The following is an 18,831-nucleotide window of genomic DNA, read 5'->3' on the forward strand; positions in this document are numbered from 1 at the left end:
AGCCAGTATCTGAATTTATACTCTTTGACTTCAAATTCAACATTCCCCAACTATATTATGCTATCATTGTTTATCTACTTTGCTTCCCCAAAACAATTTCTAACTATGCAATGAGGGAAAAAGAAGTGAGATAGGCCTAGCTCACATCTCTGTGTAATGCTTTTAAATTACCTTACAACTAAAATGGCTAGAGAAGAAGAATGTAACCTTTGGCAGATCTTACCAAACTGGAAGACATTGAGGCCTGATGACAGATTGTGTCAGTCACCTATAGAACAGCCTAGCTAAGATCATTGATATATGCTCATCATAAAAAAATTGGTACATAGGAGATTAATAATTTTAACCACAAAAATAATAATAGCTCACATTTATGTAGTATTTGCTCTATGCCAGGTACTATACTAAGCATTTTTATAATTATTATCTCATTTGATCCTCACAACAACCCAGAAAGATTGGTGCTATTATTATCCCTTACAGATGAGGAAACTGAGGCAAACAACAGTTAAGTGACTTGCCCAGGGTCACACATCTAGTAAGTGTCTGAGACCAGATATGAGCACAAGTCTTCCTGACTCCAGACCTAGCACTCTATTCACTGCACCACCTAACTGCCCCCCAGAACTCAGGAAGGGCATCTACTAAGGTGAGTTCACAATGAGATTGGCATCAGAAGAGGTTATATCCATACTAATAATAACAATAGTGAAAATGTATATGTGCTTTAAAGTTTACAAGGCACTTTTCTTAAACTATCTCATTTAAACTATATGACATTCCTAAGATAGGTACTAAAGGTATTATTATAACCAGTTTATAGATGAAGACACCATGGTCAACAAAGATTAAGTGAACTATCCATGTTCACATAGCCGATAAGGGCAGGATTTGATGTCAAATCTTCCTGGTTTCAAGGACAACGTTCTTTCTACTAAGCAATGCTCCTTCTTGTCTCATCCAACACTCTTGTCATTACAAAACTGTGGAAGACATACTATAATAAAAGCAACAAAAATTATTATTGTTGACATTTATATTGTGCTTTGAAAATAGTAATGAGTCCAAACAATTGAGGCTTTATCCTCTTTCTATAGCCAAAAGAAGAGGCTCAGAGTTGAAACCTAGAAACCTAGAAAATCATGGTGTAGTCAGTGGGGAGAAATAGCCACAAACCAAGAAAAGTTCAGAAACTTGTTTTCCTCATCTCCTGCTCACATTCAGATGTGCCACAGAACAGAATGACAAGAGGACATTCCATTATTCATGCTTACATTTGCATGAAAAGTGATAACAAAAAAATGGCTGCCACTGGAATCCCAGCTGTGTCTGCTGTGAGCTGCCTGCCATTATCTAAACTGTTTAGAATCTTACTGAAATCTTTGCAGAAAGAGGAAAATTCTTACTGGATTAGGCTTTTGTTCTTTTGTATTTCTCTCACAAGGGAAGCTGAATTTGTTTACTAATGCCACAACAAATAGAACTCTGTACAAGGGGATTGCCAAGACACCTGTCTCTGCATTGAAACCTGATTAAAAGCAAGTTTTGCCCACTTTATGCTCTCCTGAGTCTTCCTAGCGTTCAGAGTTGTTTGGCCCTTTGCGACTCAATAATTTTTCTGGCAGGAAGACTCTATTCTCATGTCTTCTCTTTATTATCAACACATAACATGACAAGGGTACTAACTACCTTTTATGTAGCCAGCAGGATTTGTTTTACAAGAAAGCTCAAGAGACAGTTGTTTGTGTGATGAGATTTGATAGGAACAGAAAGCATCCCCCCCCAGCCCCAAAATATCTCCCCCAAGCTTGACATTCAATCATTAGAGATGTATTCCTTTGAATTATTAAGGAATAGTCAATACTCCTAGGAAAGGTATAAACATTTTTTCAAACATTGTTACCTTGGTATGAATGATTTCCAATATGAAAATGGAAGCAGCTGCCTGAATAATTAGACCAAAAGCATGTTCAGTTTAATAGAAGGAAGAAGGGCTAAGGGTTAAAGAATTAACAAGGAAGACAGACATGTGTGTATAAGGGACTACAAGTAGGAAGCCCTGGGTAGCCCGAGTGCCAAGAGTAAGAACATATTTGGGACAGTGGAGAAGGGGAGTGATTTGCATTGGATCTTGAAGGACAACAATGTTTATAATTCTAAAGTCATAGATTTAGAATTAGAAGGAATGCAGAGATTGTTCAGAACAATCCGAGATGAGGACACTGAAACTGAGAGAGATTAAATCACTTGACCAAGGTCACACATGTGGATAAGCTACATGGGAAGGGAAGCAAGGACTTTGCAAGGAGAGAGAATCACTTGAACAAAGACGCTGATGTAGGACTAGGAGTGCAGATCAAATAGAAGAAAACCAACTTAACTGAAGAAAAATCACATTTTTCCAGGAAGTAGGGAAACATAAGGAAAGATGAATAGTGTAAAAGATTGGATATTAGAGATCTTTGAATCTCCTGACTACAATGTCAGGAATACACAATTAGGGTATTTCCTTGTGACCCATTACCGTTACATGGAAATAGATTCTCTCTCTCTCTCTCTCTCTCTCTCTCTCTCTCTCTCTCTCTCTCTCTCTCTCTCTCTCTCTCTTTCTCTCTCTCTGTCACACACACACACACACACACACACACACACACAATGTGTAACTATGGCCATATTAGTGAAAATGCAGCTTCACCTACCACTCTTAGGTGAGCATCCCTGCACAACCCTCCCATAAATCTCAGTGAGGATATCACATTCATTGTTATTTATCATAACACTATTTCTAGTACCCAATCATTAGGACATAGAAACTTCACATAGAACTCAATATAACAATCTTTCTAAGTCTCAGCTTACTCATCTGTAAAATGAAAATAATAGCTTCACTATATCACAGAATTATTGTAGGGAAAATATTTTGCAAAGTGCTATAAAAATAAACTGTTATTAAAATGTTTTGTAATGGTCTTTCTACTAATATAAAAGAGAATAGAGGAAGCCCAGACCAAAAGGGAGTTCATAGCTTTACCACTCTGAGCCAACAGACTTTATAGCTGGCTGATAGGGGCTGAGTCCAGCAGTAGTCTACTTTTTGGGGGAGGAGATAGTAACCAGACTTTACTCTGGATCAGAATACTTTGGGAATACTGAAAGCCTGCAGGTCCCCAGCCTATCCCAGAGATTCTGGAATAACACAGCACTCAATACTCCCAAGAAAGAAGGAACAGAACCAACTTGGGTCTCCCAAAGTGTGTCAGAACACGTCCTAATATCAAGTCAGGAAATGAGCTGGAAGAATGGGCAAACAAAAAAGAAGCCCCATCCCTCATAATGAATTATTATGGTTTCAGGGAAGCTCAAGACAGAAACACAGAAGAACAAAATAACTCCCAAACATCTACAAGTAATAAATCAGAGAAAAACACAGCTTGGGCAAAACTTATCTAAAATTCCTGAAAGAGATGAAACAAGAGTTTTTAAATGAATTTAAAACATTTTTTATAAATGAAATGAGAGCCTTTGAGAGAAAAAAAACTTGGAAAAGAAATGAGAGACATAGAAGAAGGAATTGGAAAAGGAATTAACAGCTTGGCACAAGAGGTACAAAATCTTCCATGAGCCACAAACTCCCTGAAAATTAGGATGGACCAAATAGAAGTCAATGACTCCATGAGACAATAAGAATTATTAAAATCAAAAGGTTACAAAAAATAGAAGAAAATGTAAAGTATTTCATAACAAAAATGACTAACATTGAAAAGACTAAAGAGAAAAAATAAGAATTATTAGACTATCTGAAAACCATGACCAAAGCAAGAGCCTACGCTTCATATTTCAAGAAATCTTAAAAAGAAAATAGCCAAGATATCTTAGAACTAAAGGAAAAATTGAAATAGAAAGCACCTACCAATCACCTGCTAAAAGAAATCTCAAAATGAAAACTCCTAAGAACATCATAGCCAAAAATCCAGAGTTTCTCAGTCAAAGAAAAATACTGCCAGCATCCAGAAAGAAATAACTCAAGTACTGAGGAGCCACAGTCATGATTTAAAGGAGCAGAAAACTTGGAATAAGATATTTTAGAAGGTAAAGAACATGGGCTGAAAGCCCAGAATAACTTATCCAGGAAAACTGAATATGATGCTACAGGGGAATAAATAGACCTTTAATAAAATAGAGGATTTCCTAGCATTCCCAATTTAAAAAAAAAAAGGCCTAAGCTATGGAGAAACTTCGAAGTTCAGATAGAAGTATGAAATATCAAGAACGATGAGATCACAAGAATGGTAAATGAGTTATTAGGCAATTGAATGTTTTACCTTTTCCAAGGACAGGATGGGACAGTTATTCCCAATATTCAGGGTCTGGACCATTTCCATCAAGGTCCAAGGGAAAGTGGTATCTGAGATGGTAATGGTAGAAATGGATTTTCATGGCAAATACTTCCTCCTATCTCTTCCTCAAGGTTCCCTGTTGCTTCAGATAGCTTTGCTTGCCTGCTGTGTAAGTAGGAGTTGATCAGCACTTGGTAGGGATGACTTTTTCCAGGATTGTTTTACTCTTTTTATTTGTATCCCCAAAGCCTAGCATGCTGCCTTGCTTAAATGTAGGTGCTTAAATGAGGGAAACTGAATAAGATATGACCACATACATAGCAGGGAAAACAATTCAATGAAACCATGGTGGGGGAAAGGGAGCACATAAAGTTATGTGCGTTAAGGTACTCTACTGGCATTTCTACCCACACAAGGGCTGTCTGAAGCCAATTGTTTTTGTTTTTGTTTTTTTGTAAAGATAAGAGGAATCCTGCCATTTCTGTTGTACTGAGTTTGATTACTTGCAACTGTATAGACACAGAGCTATCAAGTTTGATGAGAGAGAGGAAAGGGGTTAGTTTATATTTTCACTATAGTAGGGCAGCACTTCTATTATGGTTTATAATCCCTAAGTGTTTTCCCTCTTTTGTGTGTCAGTGGCTACTGTTGAAGCCAACTTGTTCTGAAAAGGCATTATGTATGGCATTGCTGTCTTTGTTTCCTTAATGATAGTTGATATTTGGGACTATGTTGCTACATTATCCCATGTTCTAGACAAAATTTGTACCACTGGGGAATTTATCTATGATTATTTTGTACCTTAGAACTAGTAAAACAGTGGAAGTTATCTATTTTATTGAATACCTTTTGATACTACCCCCATCTTTAAAGCATGTCCAGTAGGCATAGAAATGTGACACAAAGATTTTAAAATCTAACATAGAGGAATAAGACGTATATGTAAATAACAATGAATTGAAATGAAATTCAGAAGTGGAATACAGGCCAGATTTGGTGTCAAATGCCTATAGTTCTTGATACTGGGGAGACTGAGGCTGATAGGTTGGTCAGTATGCTGCAGTATGGCTAAATCTGATCAGGTGGTCCACACTAAGTCTGGCATCAATATGGTAGATCCCTAGAAGAGGGGAACCACCATGCTGCCTTAGCAAGAACAAACTAGCTCAGCAGAACCAAGAAAGTCAAAAGTTCCATGATAATCAGAAGTGGCATTGAGTGTAGAACATAAGTAGATAAATCAACAGGGAAAATACCCAAATCAGAAAGGAAGATTATTACCAAGACATCTAAACAACTGCAAGGATCTTTACATAAATATTGTAAAACAAAGGAAATTAAACCAATGATTAATGAATAAAAAATGCTATGGAAGCCCAAGAAAGCATGGAACAACAGTGGCTCATTCCCAAATGGTTCAAAAGAGAAATAAAAATCTTGAAAAAAGAAGTTAAAGAAAAACAAATATCAGAATGTATGGTCCACACAGTAGAAACAATTGAAAGAATAGAAACTTGAATTTACCATAGAGAGACAGAGAGAGAGAGAGAAAGAGAGAGAGAGAGAGAGAGAGAGAGAGAGAGAGAGAGAGAGAGAGAACTACTGATTGGGAATAAAATTATATAGAAGTGAAGGATAATCTAGAATAAAAGAAGCAATAGCATTAAACTACACATGGTCCCTATATAAGCAAAGCACACTGATCTTGAAGACAGAATGCATAGAGACAAGTTAAGTGTCATAGACCTCTCAAAAGAATATAAGTCAAAAAACCTGAATAGCATAATGCAAGAAATAATACAAGAATGCAAAATAATTCAAGAAAACTTCTGGTAATTGATGAATATAGATAACAAAGTACCAATTTCAGGAGAATAAACATAACATACTTCAAATTCTGAGACACATATTGGTTAAATTGAACAATCCCAATGACAAACAACAAATTCTGAAAACAACCACTAAATAAACCTTCAAATAAAAAGGGAAGAAAATTTGAATAACATGAAATTAATCTATACCCACCAGAAACCACAAAAGGGAATAGGATGATATATTCCAAAAAGGATTGGAGCTCAAAATGCAATCTAGAATGGTATATACTAAAAATCTGAGCCTACTCAACACTGACAAAAGATGTGCATTTAATAAAAGTGGCATTTGAAACTTTCCTACAAAAAAAGGGTGAAAAAAGTGAGTAGATTGCTAAACTTTCGAACAACCAAAGAATAGAAAGAAGAAACAACTGTAACTACCAAGGAAGGTACATGCAACAACGTAAATTAATTCATCTCTAGAGATTACTAAAGGGGACGGAGGACTTTAAAAAGAATGGCATATATGGAGGTTAGAAAAATAACACCAGAGGGATCTTTAAGAGATTTCTCTCTAAAAGCATACAAAGTGATCAAGTGGAAAGTGAAACATGAAGAAATAAAAGTAATAGTGGCATAACAGGCCTCAAACATCGTTGACTAAACTTCATAATTCCCAGATAAATCAATGTATTTTGCAAAACCAAACTGGAGAATAGGAAGTTGGATAAAAGGGACAAAGGAAAGTAGAACCTTAATCAAGTTAATAGGAAACAGTGGATACCTAAATTAATTTACTTATTCAGTGCCATACCAATCAAACCACCAAAAAATTATTTTATAGAGCTAGAAAAAATAGTAAGATTCATCTGGAAGAACAAAAGGTCCAGAATATCAAGGTAACTAATAAAAAGAAAAGCAATGGAAGGTGGCCTAGCCATACCAGATCTTAAATTGTATTATAAAGCAGCAATCACCAAAACTACATGGTACTAGTTAAGAAATAGAGTGGTGGATCAGTGGAATAGGTTAGGTACAAAAGACACAGTAGTCAATGACTGTAGTAATCTACTATTTGATAAGACCCCAGCTTCTGAGATAAGAACTCATTATTTGACAAAAACTACTGGGAAAACTGTAAAAGAGTATGGCAGAAACTAGTCATAGATCAAAATCTTACACTCTAATGGGTGTAATGGGTACACAATTTAGATATAAAGGCTGATACTATAAGCAAACTAGGAGAGAAAGGAATAGTTTACCTGTCAGATTTATGGAGAACAGAAGGCTTTATGATCAAACAAGAGGCAGAGAACATTTTGAAATGTAAAATGGATAATTTTGATTATATTAAATTGAAAAGTTTTTGCACAAACAAAACCACTGCAACCAAGATTAGGAGGGAAGCAGAAAACTGGGAAAGAATCTTTACAACCAGTGTCTCTTAAAAGGGTCTCATTTCTAAAATATATAGAGAACTGAGTCAAATTTATAAGAATACAAGTCATTCCTCAATTGATAAATGGTCAAAGGATATGAACAAGCAGTTTTCAGATAAAGAAATTAAAGCTACCCAAAGTATATGAAAAAATGTCCTAAATCACTATGGGTTAGAGAAATGCAAATCAAAACAACTTTGAGGTACCACATCACACCTATCAGGTTGGCTAACATGACAAAATAGGAAAATGATAAATGTTGGAGAAGATGTGGGAAAATTGGAACATTAATACATTGTTGGTGGAGTTGTGAACTGATCCTACCATTTTGGAGAGCAATTTGAAACTATGCCCAAAGGGCTATAAAAATGTGCACACCCTTTGACCCAGCAATAGCACTTCTAGGGCTGTGTCCCAAAGAGATCATAAAAATGGGGAAAGGACCCACATGTACAAAAATATTTGTAGCAGCTTTGTGTGGTGGCAAAGAATTGGAAATTGAGGGGATGCCCATTAACTGGGGAATGGCTGAACAAGTTTTGACATATGACTGTAATGGAACACTATTGTGCTATAAGAAATGATGAGCAAGCAGACTTCAGAAAAACCTGGCAAGACTTGTATGGACTGATGTTGAGTAAAGTGAGCAAAACAACAAGAGTGTTGTACACAGTAACAGCAATATTGTGCAATGATCAATGATAATTGAGTTAGCTCTTCTCAGCAATGCAAGGATCTAACACATCTCCAAAAGTCTCATGATGGGAAATGCCATCCATATCCAAAGAAAGAACTATGGAGTTTGAATGAAGATGGAAACATACTATTTGCTCTTTCTTTTTCCTTCTGTTCTGTGTTTTGTTTCTTCTTTCTTGTGGATCCTCCTATTGGTTCTAATTCTTCTTTACAACATGACTAATGTGAAAATACATATATGTAGAGCCTATATCAGATTGCATGCCATCTTAAGGAAGGAGGTAGGGAGGGAAGGGGGGGAAATTTAAAACTCAAAAGCTTATGGAGGTGAATGTTGAAAACTAAAAATAAATTAATAAAATTAGTAAACAGTGGAGGGAAAATAACAAATAACTTCTGTAGCCTCTTAGCAAGAGGAGGGGCTACAGGAAAATGGGTGAAACAACAAAGAGAGGGATTGAAACAGGAAGAGAGAGATTCGACTCAATGGTGGGGGAGTGAGCTGAAAAATACTCCTATGGGAAGAGAGATATGTGTATATATTTATAGTAGTGCTCTTATATAGGTGTATACACATTTATGTAAATGTACAACATATAATTGTATGGATAAATACTGTCTCAAAAGGGGAAGATGAGGCAAAAAAAATCAATCTAGAGAAACATCAATGCTAGAGACACAAATGAAGGAAAATATCAATTTAATTCCCATAACTTCAATATAAGTTGATTAAACAATTCAATAAAATGAAAGTGATAGATTAGTCAGAAGACAAAATTCCACAATATTTTGCTTACCAAAAAAAATCTAAAAAGCAAAGAGATACACAGATAAAAAATGAGAGACTGAAAGAAAATTTACTATGCATCAGGTGAATCAAAAAAGCAAGAGCCACAATCATATGACCAGACAAAACAAAAACAGAAATTCACAAAATAATAAACCACTATCAATATTAAACTTGCTCCAAATACCACAATATTTAAATTCATAAAGGAAAAAACTAACTGAATTACTGAAGATATAGAGAGCAACACAATAATAGTAGGAGACCTTAATGTCCCTATCTCAGATTTGGATGAATCTAAGTGAAAGATAAACTAAAGCAAAAATGTAGACTTGAACAAATTAGGAAGAAGCTAAAGCTAAATGAAGTAAAGGAGAGACAGACCAACAGACAGAGACACAGAGGGAGACAGAGACAGAAAGAGATGAAAGAAAAGGAGGTTATGACTGGAGAGAATTTCAGAGTGTGGTGCCATGGGAATGGTATAATTTGGAGATGAAGGTGAAGTCTAAGACATGACTTCTCTCATGGATAACTGAGTAAGAATCATGAGAGATTAGGAGGCTGATTAACTGGGAATCTTGGGTGTTCAAAGAAATATTACTGCAATTATAAAGCCCCAAAGTATGAGAGGAGTTAAGGTAGGAAGAAATACTATTAGTCAGGTACTGAATTCCTTGAGAAGGAAGGGAAAGGTCACTTCCAGCCAAAATGGTTAGCTAAATGGAATGGAGACCACCCCATTCCCACATACATATTCCAGTAATACCCTGAGCTTATACCAAATAATGATTAAGAAACTCAAAGGGAAAACATATTAAGTTGCTTCTTCTATCCTAGAACTGCAGAAGTCATCTAGAAACCTGAAAGCAATAGGAAAGTTAGCTACCAACAAAGTCAGTGCCAATGCAGCCTACTCTCCCAGTATGACCAAAGACTAGCCAAAGACACATGCAGCCTGTATTCTGTGTCCAGAAGTTGCAACAGAAAGTTCACATGAGATATCCTTAAAGTAGCCAGCAAGTCCCAGGAGGACCTTGGAAGTGCTTGAAAGGGACAGTGGGCTGAAATTAGTGCTATGCCTCAGTACCCAGTAGAGAAAATCCCAGAGCCAAGGGCTTTGAGGTCCCAAACACTCTGACCTGAGAAGTCAGAAATGATTCAGAATATCCAGTGCTATTACCCTCAAAAATTCAGTGGAGGGCTAACCCCAGTAGGTAGAGATCAGCACAGGAACCTAGTTGATTCAGGAAAATACTAATCAGGGATGACCACTCCACCCAAAAGCACAGAAGGAATGAGATAATTCCAGAGAATCTTAGATAATAAAAGCTGATGTAGAGTGAAACAAGCAGAACCAGAAGAACAATTTATACAAGTATAGCAACATTTTAAAGAAAAGCAAAATTTAGACTTTAGAATTCTGATAAATGCAATGATCCAGAGTACCTGTGATGAATCATGTCACCCATTTGACACAGAGGTAAGGGATATTAGGTGCACAAAGAAACATACATTTTTGGACATGGCCTCTATGTGGATTCATTTACTCAATAATTTATTTGTTGTAAGGATTTTTTATTTCTTTAATTTCCTTTTTAATGTGAGGGAAGAGAATTTAACAATAATGATGAAAAAAAGGACAATTGAACCATTTTTAAATGCACGGAAGAGAACAAAGGAAGTTCAGATCTTCAATCAGATACCCCATGAGGTGAAGCAAGTAGCAGTGCAAGAATTTGAACCAAGGTCTTCTGACTTAAAATTAGTGCTCTTGGCACTAAGACATACTAACCAATTGTCCAGTAAAAGAAACAAGATAATTGGGACTTTAGCTGCTGTGGAATATGTGAAATAGTTGACACATAGTAAACAGTAAATAAATACTTGCTGACTAATAAGTTCATTAATTGATAGAGGAGGTTCACAAAAAAGGTATTGCTGCATATATATGTATGTATGTACATATGTGTATATATGTGTATATATATATATATATATATATATATATATATTATTGCCATGCATGTCTGAAAGGAAAATGGCCTTGGGCAAATCAGTTATCATTCCTGGACCTTAGTTTCATCATTTGTAATATGAAGGAGATGATCTAGATGGTTTCTGAGGTACCTTTCTCCTCTAAATCTATGACTCTATAATCCTGTGGAAGGAGGTGATTAATGCTAAAATAGGTGGTGAAATCTCCTTTCCACCTATTATTGAAAAGAAGAAAAAAGAGTCACCTCTCTACATAAAAATTCCTTTAGATCAAATCCTCTCCAGAAGCCATAAAATGTGCTAGGTGGCATTTTCAAGTCACTTCTGGCCCTGGAATTCTAGGAATGGAATTCAAGATAGTTGAAGTGCAGTCCTCCAGATGCAACATTTTGTTTTACTCCAGTATCACACTGCAGCCACCATCACGAACAGCAGCTTTCTCATTACTTGAGGAGGTCGTCTGATCAAGGCTCAGTGCTCTAGTGAACAAGGGCCTGAAGAACAGAAATCTCAAGAAAGTAGATTTCTAGTCCATGTAAGAAAAAAAGCTTTGTAATAAAAAAATGATCTGTTTTATGAACAAATGAGTGCCCCATCAGTGAAAATATTCAAGTAGATTCTGGATGACCGCTTATCATAGAGAAGGTAGAAGGAATTTTTGCAGTGGGAGGGTAGCTGGACTAGAGATATCTAAGTTTCCTTGCAAGAAAATTCAGTTATGGTGGATTTTTTTTCTTATTTTATATTCACTTCTTAGGTCATAGTGTCATCATGTGATTAATTCATTTTACTTCATAACATACACTCACATAACAATGATTCTAGTACTTGGAAAAATTAAAACATAATGATAATAAATTTTTAATCCCTCTTCTTTTTTCTTCTGGGAACTAAAACTGCCATATCTAAAAGACTTCACACCACTTTCTCCACTCTTCATAACACTGAAAGAATATTTCTTATGTAGAAATCTATTAATGTCATTCCTCTGCTCAAAAAATCTTCAGTGCCTCCTCATTTCCTGAGTAAAGTTCAAACAATTTTGCCTATTATTTAGGGATCTCTACATTGTACCTTTCCAGGTTTATTTAATATTGCTACCTTCTACAAATTCTATTTTCTAGACTTGTATGCTCTCTGTTCACAAAATACTATATGCATCTTACCACTTTCATGCCTTTGCTCATGCTGTTGCCCATGCCTGCAATGCCCTCCCTTCTTCTCTTTACCTGTTGAAACCTTCTAATCCTTTGAAGCACAAAACAACAGCCACCTCTTCAAAAAAAATCTATTGTAATGCCTCTAATCAATAATAACCTTCCCTCACAGACCTCCCATAGTATTTTTTCTTTACTTCTTCAATGTACTTTTGTAATATTGTGTATATTAGTTGTTTCTATTTGTATCATAATACCCTAATAGACTGGAAAATCCATGAAGGTGGGAATTATGTCTTGTCTGTACTTTGTAGGTCCCCCAGCCCCTAACACATAGATACTTAATAAATGTTGGTGGAATGAATGAATGAATGAATGAATGACCAGTGAGTTAGCTGGATTGGTTAGAGCTTAGTACACTACTAAACCAGAAGCACAGGTAAAATCCTTTTATAGGTCAATTACCTTCCAAGACAAAACTCCATTCCAAATCTCTAGATTGTACCCATAATTCTTTTCAACTTCGCAACACAAGGACCACCATCTGTCATAAGAAGGACCAGGTAATTAAGAGTGATTCAGGTCAAAGTCATTCCTACTACTGAAAAAAGAAATCAAAGTCCTATTACTGGTGGTTCAGTAGCATCACTTTCATAGAGTAGGAATACATTTGATCTCTCTTTCACAATTGGTAATATCACTTTTATCCTAATTTGGTTGGAAAGAATAAATTTTCATGTCATAATAGCTGGGCTTTATATAGTATTTTTATTGTCATATTATTTGATCTTCCCAATAATTGTGTGTGATAAATACTAAAGTTATTATTATTATTATTTTCTAGATGAAGAAATTGAGGCTCAGTGAGATTAAATGATTTGACCACGCAAAGCAAGCACCAGAAGTAGTATTCAAACTCAGATCTCTCCTCATTCCAACTCCCCCACTCTCTCTTCTATGCCTTTGATTAATCACTGGAAGAATGAGGATTTGAACTTATAAATCTAGTCCCCAGACCTACTAAAATCCCATCTTTTACAGGAAGCCTTTCCCAATCCCTTCTAATTCTAGTTCCTTCTCTCTCTTAATTATTTCCTATTTATCCTATATACAGCTTATTTCTACATATCTGTTTGCTTGTTGTCTCCCCCCTTAGACCGTAAGGTCCTCGAGGTCTTTTGCCTCTTTTGGTATCCCCAGTGCTTAACACAGTGCCTGGGTACATAGTAGGTGTTTAAAGTCAGTTTATTGACTGATCTGCACCTAGTACCATTTAATGTGGCTTGGTAGGTGTTTTTGATCAATTGTGATAACAATCCTTTGAGACATGCTGGATGTGGGACCCTGTGCTTTTAACCTCCCAATTCCCTAAGAAACTCTCTACAACCAGAAGTTTTAGGACAGATGCATTTCTACATTAGTAGAGAGTTTCTTAACCAGACCTCCCTCCACACACCAAAGACACCACGAGTCTTGTCCAAAAAAAAAATCACTTTAAATCCCTGTTCAGAATTCTTTTTAATTTTCTATTTTCAAAAGCTACTTTAAAATATTCCAGAAAAAGAGATATAAACCCTTTTGGAAAAGAATATCTGTCAATTAAATGAAGTTATTGCCACAGTAATTTGTATAGGGTGCTGTCAGAAGATTGCTAGGGAAATGATCAATGAATAAACTTCAGTTGTCAACCTGAAATGGGTTTTCCTCATCTACTCAGTTGCCAAAAACAAAAATCTGACTGACGTGATTTCTATACTCTCTGAAATCTTCACATTGCATTTGGTTCCATTATTGTGCCTCTTTGTAATATTTTTCTTTCCATCTTCCATTTTAAATTAAACTGAGACCTGGAAAAGCCCTGAGTTTAAAAAAGCCCTAAGTTTAAAAAAGCCAAGGTCTCCCACTGCATCAGGGGCCATATCCAGTCGTCTTGACCTATGTCTTACCACCGCACTCTAATGACTCTGGAGGAGAAAATGAGGCTGATGACTTTGCACAGCCCTGCCTCGCTTAGATCCAATTCACTTGCAAGTTGTTTATCTATATGTTTATAATATATAAAGTTGTTTATCTATATGTTTATCATCCCTATGAATTAAATCTAGGTAATATGACCCAAAGAGAGAGCATTGGTTTTGGAATCAGAGATCTCAGATTCACATCCTGATTCCATTTACTACCTGTGCAATTTGGGGCAAGATACAACTTCTCAGGGCCTTACTTCTATAATTCTATTATACTATGAATTAATACCACCTAAACTGTAGATTCATTTCTTCTAACAGTGAGTTACTACTGAAGCTATTGAATCTGTAAGCCTAAAGTTAAAAAATAGAAGTAAATGTCACCCAGTGTATATTAAGGAAAGATGTTACTGATAGAGTTTTGCCGGGGCAGGGCCAACAAATAACTACCCATTTTAAGTATTTTGTGGGTCAGAAATGTCTCCAAACCATAGCTTCTGAGCTCCCACTGAGGGGTTTTAACTTCTTACCAGTCTCTCCCTCTCTCTGACCTTTTTACAGCACCCTATACAAATTACTGTGGCAATAACTTCATTTTTTATGAAGAGAATAGATAATTTGTTTTCTTTGTGCATTGAATCATAAAATTTTAGAGCCAGGGGGGACCTTAAAGGTCATCTAGTCTTTGAGCAGAGTAGGCAATAAATATTTGTTGAATTTATTCCATTCTAACTTTCTATAATAAACCAGAGCACTATAATTGTAAGGGCCTACCTTCTTTTGAAACAAGCTTCCTTTAATTTAGCCTCAACAACCTCCTTCTATCTAACCAGCCTACCCCTTACTGGAATCTTCCATATTAATGTAACAGGGTACTTCCTTCCCTTTTTGGAATGGGAGCCACCATTCCTGATGACCACATGGAAGCTTGAAAGGAGAGGTGGGTGTTCTCTAAGCATGTATATCTCATGACTGAAAAGCTTGTACTTTTGATGGGATTTAGCAAATTGGATACTGAGCTGGAATCGCTGATGACTCAGTGGACATAGAAAAGCAGCTACCATTTTTCTGTCTTCCTTTAGGCATGTAAAGGATGAGGACTACTTAGGGCTATCACTCAAGAGTTATGTGGAGGAAGGGGCAATTTTCCTGTCTCCCACTCAACTTTCATATGATGTAGTTCCTTCTCTCTTTTAGTTCTTTCCCAATCTTAGGTAAATGAGTATCCCATGCTGGGTACTCCATACCCAGGACTGTTAGAGACCTAGTATGTATCAAAAAGTCTGAAGGTCCTCAGAAGCAAAGTAAAGTCTATAGTATTCTTATAGTTGCAGTGGATGATGAAGAAGTGGCTGGTGACAGAATAAGCATCTGCATCAGAAAGAGAGGTCACCAAAATTGTAACCATTTTGTAACCATAGTTATAAATTACTAAATTCTGTTCTAATTATTCTGATCCTGAGCACTGTGCTTCTCCTATGCTTAGCATTCCTTTCATGAGTAGGAATAAAAGTCCCATACTTGATTCATGTTTATGCATTGATTACATTTTGCTTCCCTTCCATTTTGAGGAAATTCAGGCATCATCCCCAGGACACCATGGTGTGGGGTTATTAAGGAACCAAGGAATTAAGGTATTCTCACATTAAGGAATGTGAGAATGGAGAGCCTAATTCTACTAATTAGAGCTGGCCTGCCCAACATGTGGCCCAGGGCTGCTAAGACAACGAAGGATTTCTGGTGCCTGTGAAAAATGTAAAGGATGTTTTCCTCTAGATTTTTCATGGGCTGCTCAAAATCCTTTTGGGGACTGAAGGTTGTGCAGGCCTGAATTAGAGGTTAGAATTCTCTAGCACTGACCCTAGTCCATAAACCACAATCAATAGCTAGGTACAGAACAGAAAATGGTTCAGGACTTTATCCCCATCTGAGTCCCAGCCTTGGAAACATCCATGCCCATGCCTGAACATCTAGGGCTTTAACATTAGCCCCTGCTGGTGTCTTCCTATCTTTGACATCAGAAGCCAATCACATGCTCCTAAGCAAAAACCCATTCCACCCTATAAAACTCATTGTCTTGACCTATATCAACAAACTTCCCTGGCTTCACGATACTGTAGAATCCAAGTACCCCCACTCATCAACTAGGATGAGTGACAACAGCTTGGCAAACCTGTTGTGTCAAGAGCATGGATGGTAGCAACGATAATCCTTCCTCCACCTGCTTTGGTCTGAAAACAATAACAACCAAACTTCCAGTGACTTCCCTGATTATTTTTCTGTTACTCCCACCAACCATAGGAGGGTCTCTAGTTAGGCCTTCAGCCTTGTAATGTGTGAGTTTAAAATGTTCTTGTAACAAAGTCCTATTGCTTTTATCATTCCTGGCCCACCTGACTCTTTTTTTGAGAACTCCCCAAGTGCCAAAATGGCTGTCATAGGTGAGGATGCCTCCCCATTTCACAGAAAAGGAAAAGAATTAACTGACTTTAATGATGGTTGCACAATTAGATAATGTCAGAGAGTCAAAATGAAAACTCATGTCTCCTAACTCCTAAAGAATTTCTTTTTAATCCTTTAATAAAATATCTTGAAACTTTGGTGGGGAAAGAGAAATATAAGTTATATGATGCATGATGCAAAATATCTGAAGAAAAATTTAAAAATTCAATCAAGTATGTTGTTTTGTAAATATAATCCCAAAATGTGGATAATTGATTATTTTTATAATTTTCTTCCATATATTCTCAGTCCTGCCTATGCAATCAAAACTAACTATAGTAAGTATGAGCTAGTGATTTGGACCCTGTTTTTAAAGAAATGTTATTCTGATTTTTGTTGTAGTTAGGTTATTTCAGTTGTGTACAATTTTTCATGATTCCATTTGGAGTTTTCTTGGCAAAGATACTGGAATGATTTGCCATTTCCTTCTCTAGCTCATTTTGCAGATGAGGAAACTGAGGCAAACAGGGCTAAGTGACTTATCCAGGGTCACACAAGTACTGTCTCATGCCACATTGGAACTCAGGAAAATAAGTCTTCCTACCTCCTGACCCAGTACTCTATCCATTGCACCTCCTAGCTGCCCATAAATAGGCAAAATGTCAGTCCTGGTTTATCTCAGGACATTATATTATCCAGTCCATTGAAACATCAGTATTTGACCACTGAGTCTCTGAAGTCCCAAGTTTGTGCATTTTGGGAAAATTCAACAAGAACTTTGTCAAATTGAGAGTTTAACTGGGGACATCCAAACACACATTTTAGAGACAAGTAAGTGCTATTGGCCTAATATAGGGGGACTGTTAGATGGTTGAAAAAATGTGATAATAAAAACTTCAACTTTTACAAATAACCAAGTTTTAAGAACTCTTTACAGAGAATAAAATAATACAATGTATTTGAAAGCATTTTGGGGAGGGTAGAACACCACAAAAAAAAATCAAAGTACTAAAATGTTAGTTTCAGTTGTCCTAGTTCTTGAAGGGGCTCAAAAAACAGATATGAGAACATTTATGAACTTAAAATATAATAATGGGCACTTTTAAGACATAAAGTTTACCAGAGATTCTCTTTCACAGCAATCTCTAGAAATGTTAGAATGCATAGTGTAGGGCACACAACTACTTTCTTTAATGTCTCTCTCTCTCTCTCTCTCTCTCTCTCTCTCTCTCTCTCTCTCTCTCTCTCTCTCTCTCTCTCATCTGGCTTTTAGAATAGGCAAGAAGAGAGATTTTTCAATCTGTAACAGCCAGAACTTAGGGCATGGGTGGGGAACCTGTGGCCTTGAGGCCATATATGGCCCTCTAGGTCCTCAAGTGTGGACCTTTTGGATTCAGTCAAAGGTCTGCACTTGAGGACCTAGAGAGCCACATGTGGCCTCAAGGCCGCAGATTGCCCTCCCCTGACTTAGGGAAAGACTTTAAACTCTGATGCTAGCATTTTGTAAAGCTGGATGGATACAATTACATCTGTTGAATAATGGGTTTTTCCTTCTTCAACAGGAAAGTAAGCTGGAAAAAGAGCGGGAATGAAAACAAAGACAGTACAGTCCCTACAAAATTTCAAGACACACAGTACACATAGTTGGTACAAAGGGTGAAGAAAAGCTTTCTCTTTTTACTTTTCCCTCTTTCAATCCTGATTTATTCAGTAAAAAGAATAGAGAAGGGCTGGAGAGCTTACAAAGGATTTTAATACAACCTTGATATATTCACCGCCATATGGCCTGAGGAGGACATAGCCTAAGCATTCTCCTACAAGCAGAATATATATATATATATATATATATATATATATATATATATATATATACATTGGAAAAGCACTATAGGGGTGGGGAGAAGGTAGTCATCCCTATGCACTTTAAACACTCTTGTTCTACACTTTTTTTCCTCCAAAAGGGAAGTCATAGTAAAACATGAACATAATTTTAAGAAAATACACCTCCCTCCTTTTGTTGAACGGGTTGGGGATCTATAAATGTAGAATGCTACATGTGCTTTTAGACATGATGTTGATTGATTCTATTCAATTGTATTTTCCTCTTTCTTTTTAAATCTATTTTAAGGGATGGGCTTGCTGAGGATGGGAGAAGGAAGGGACCTATTCAGAAATGAATTCAGCAAAAAAAATTCAT

The sequence above is a fragment of the Vombatus ursinus genome, unplaced genomic scaffold (genome assembly GCF_900497805.2).
Source record: "Vombatus ursinus unplaced genomic scaffold, bare-nosed wombat genome assembly UNPS02014959.1, whole genome shotgun sequence".
Classification (NCBI taxonomy): domain Eukaryota; kingdom Metazoa; phylum Chordata; class Mammalia; order Diprotodontia; family Vombatidae; genus Vombatus; species Vombatus ursinus.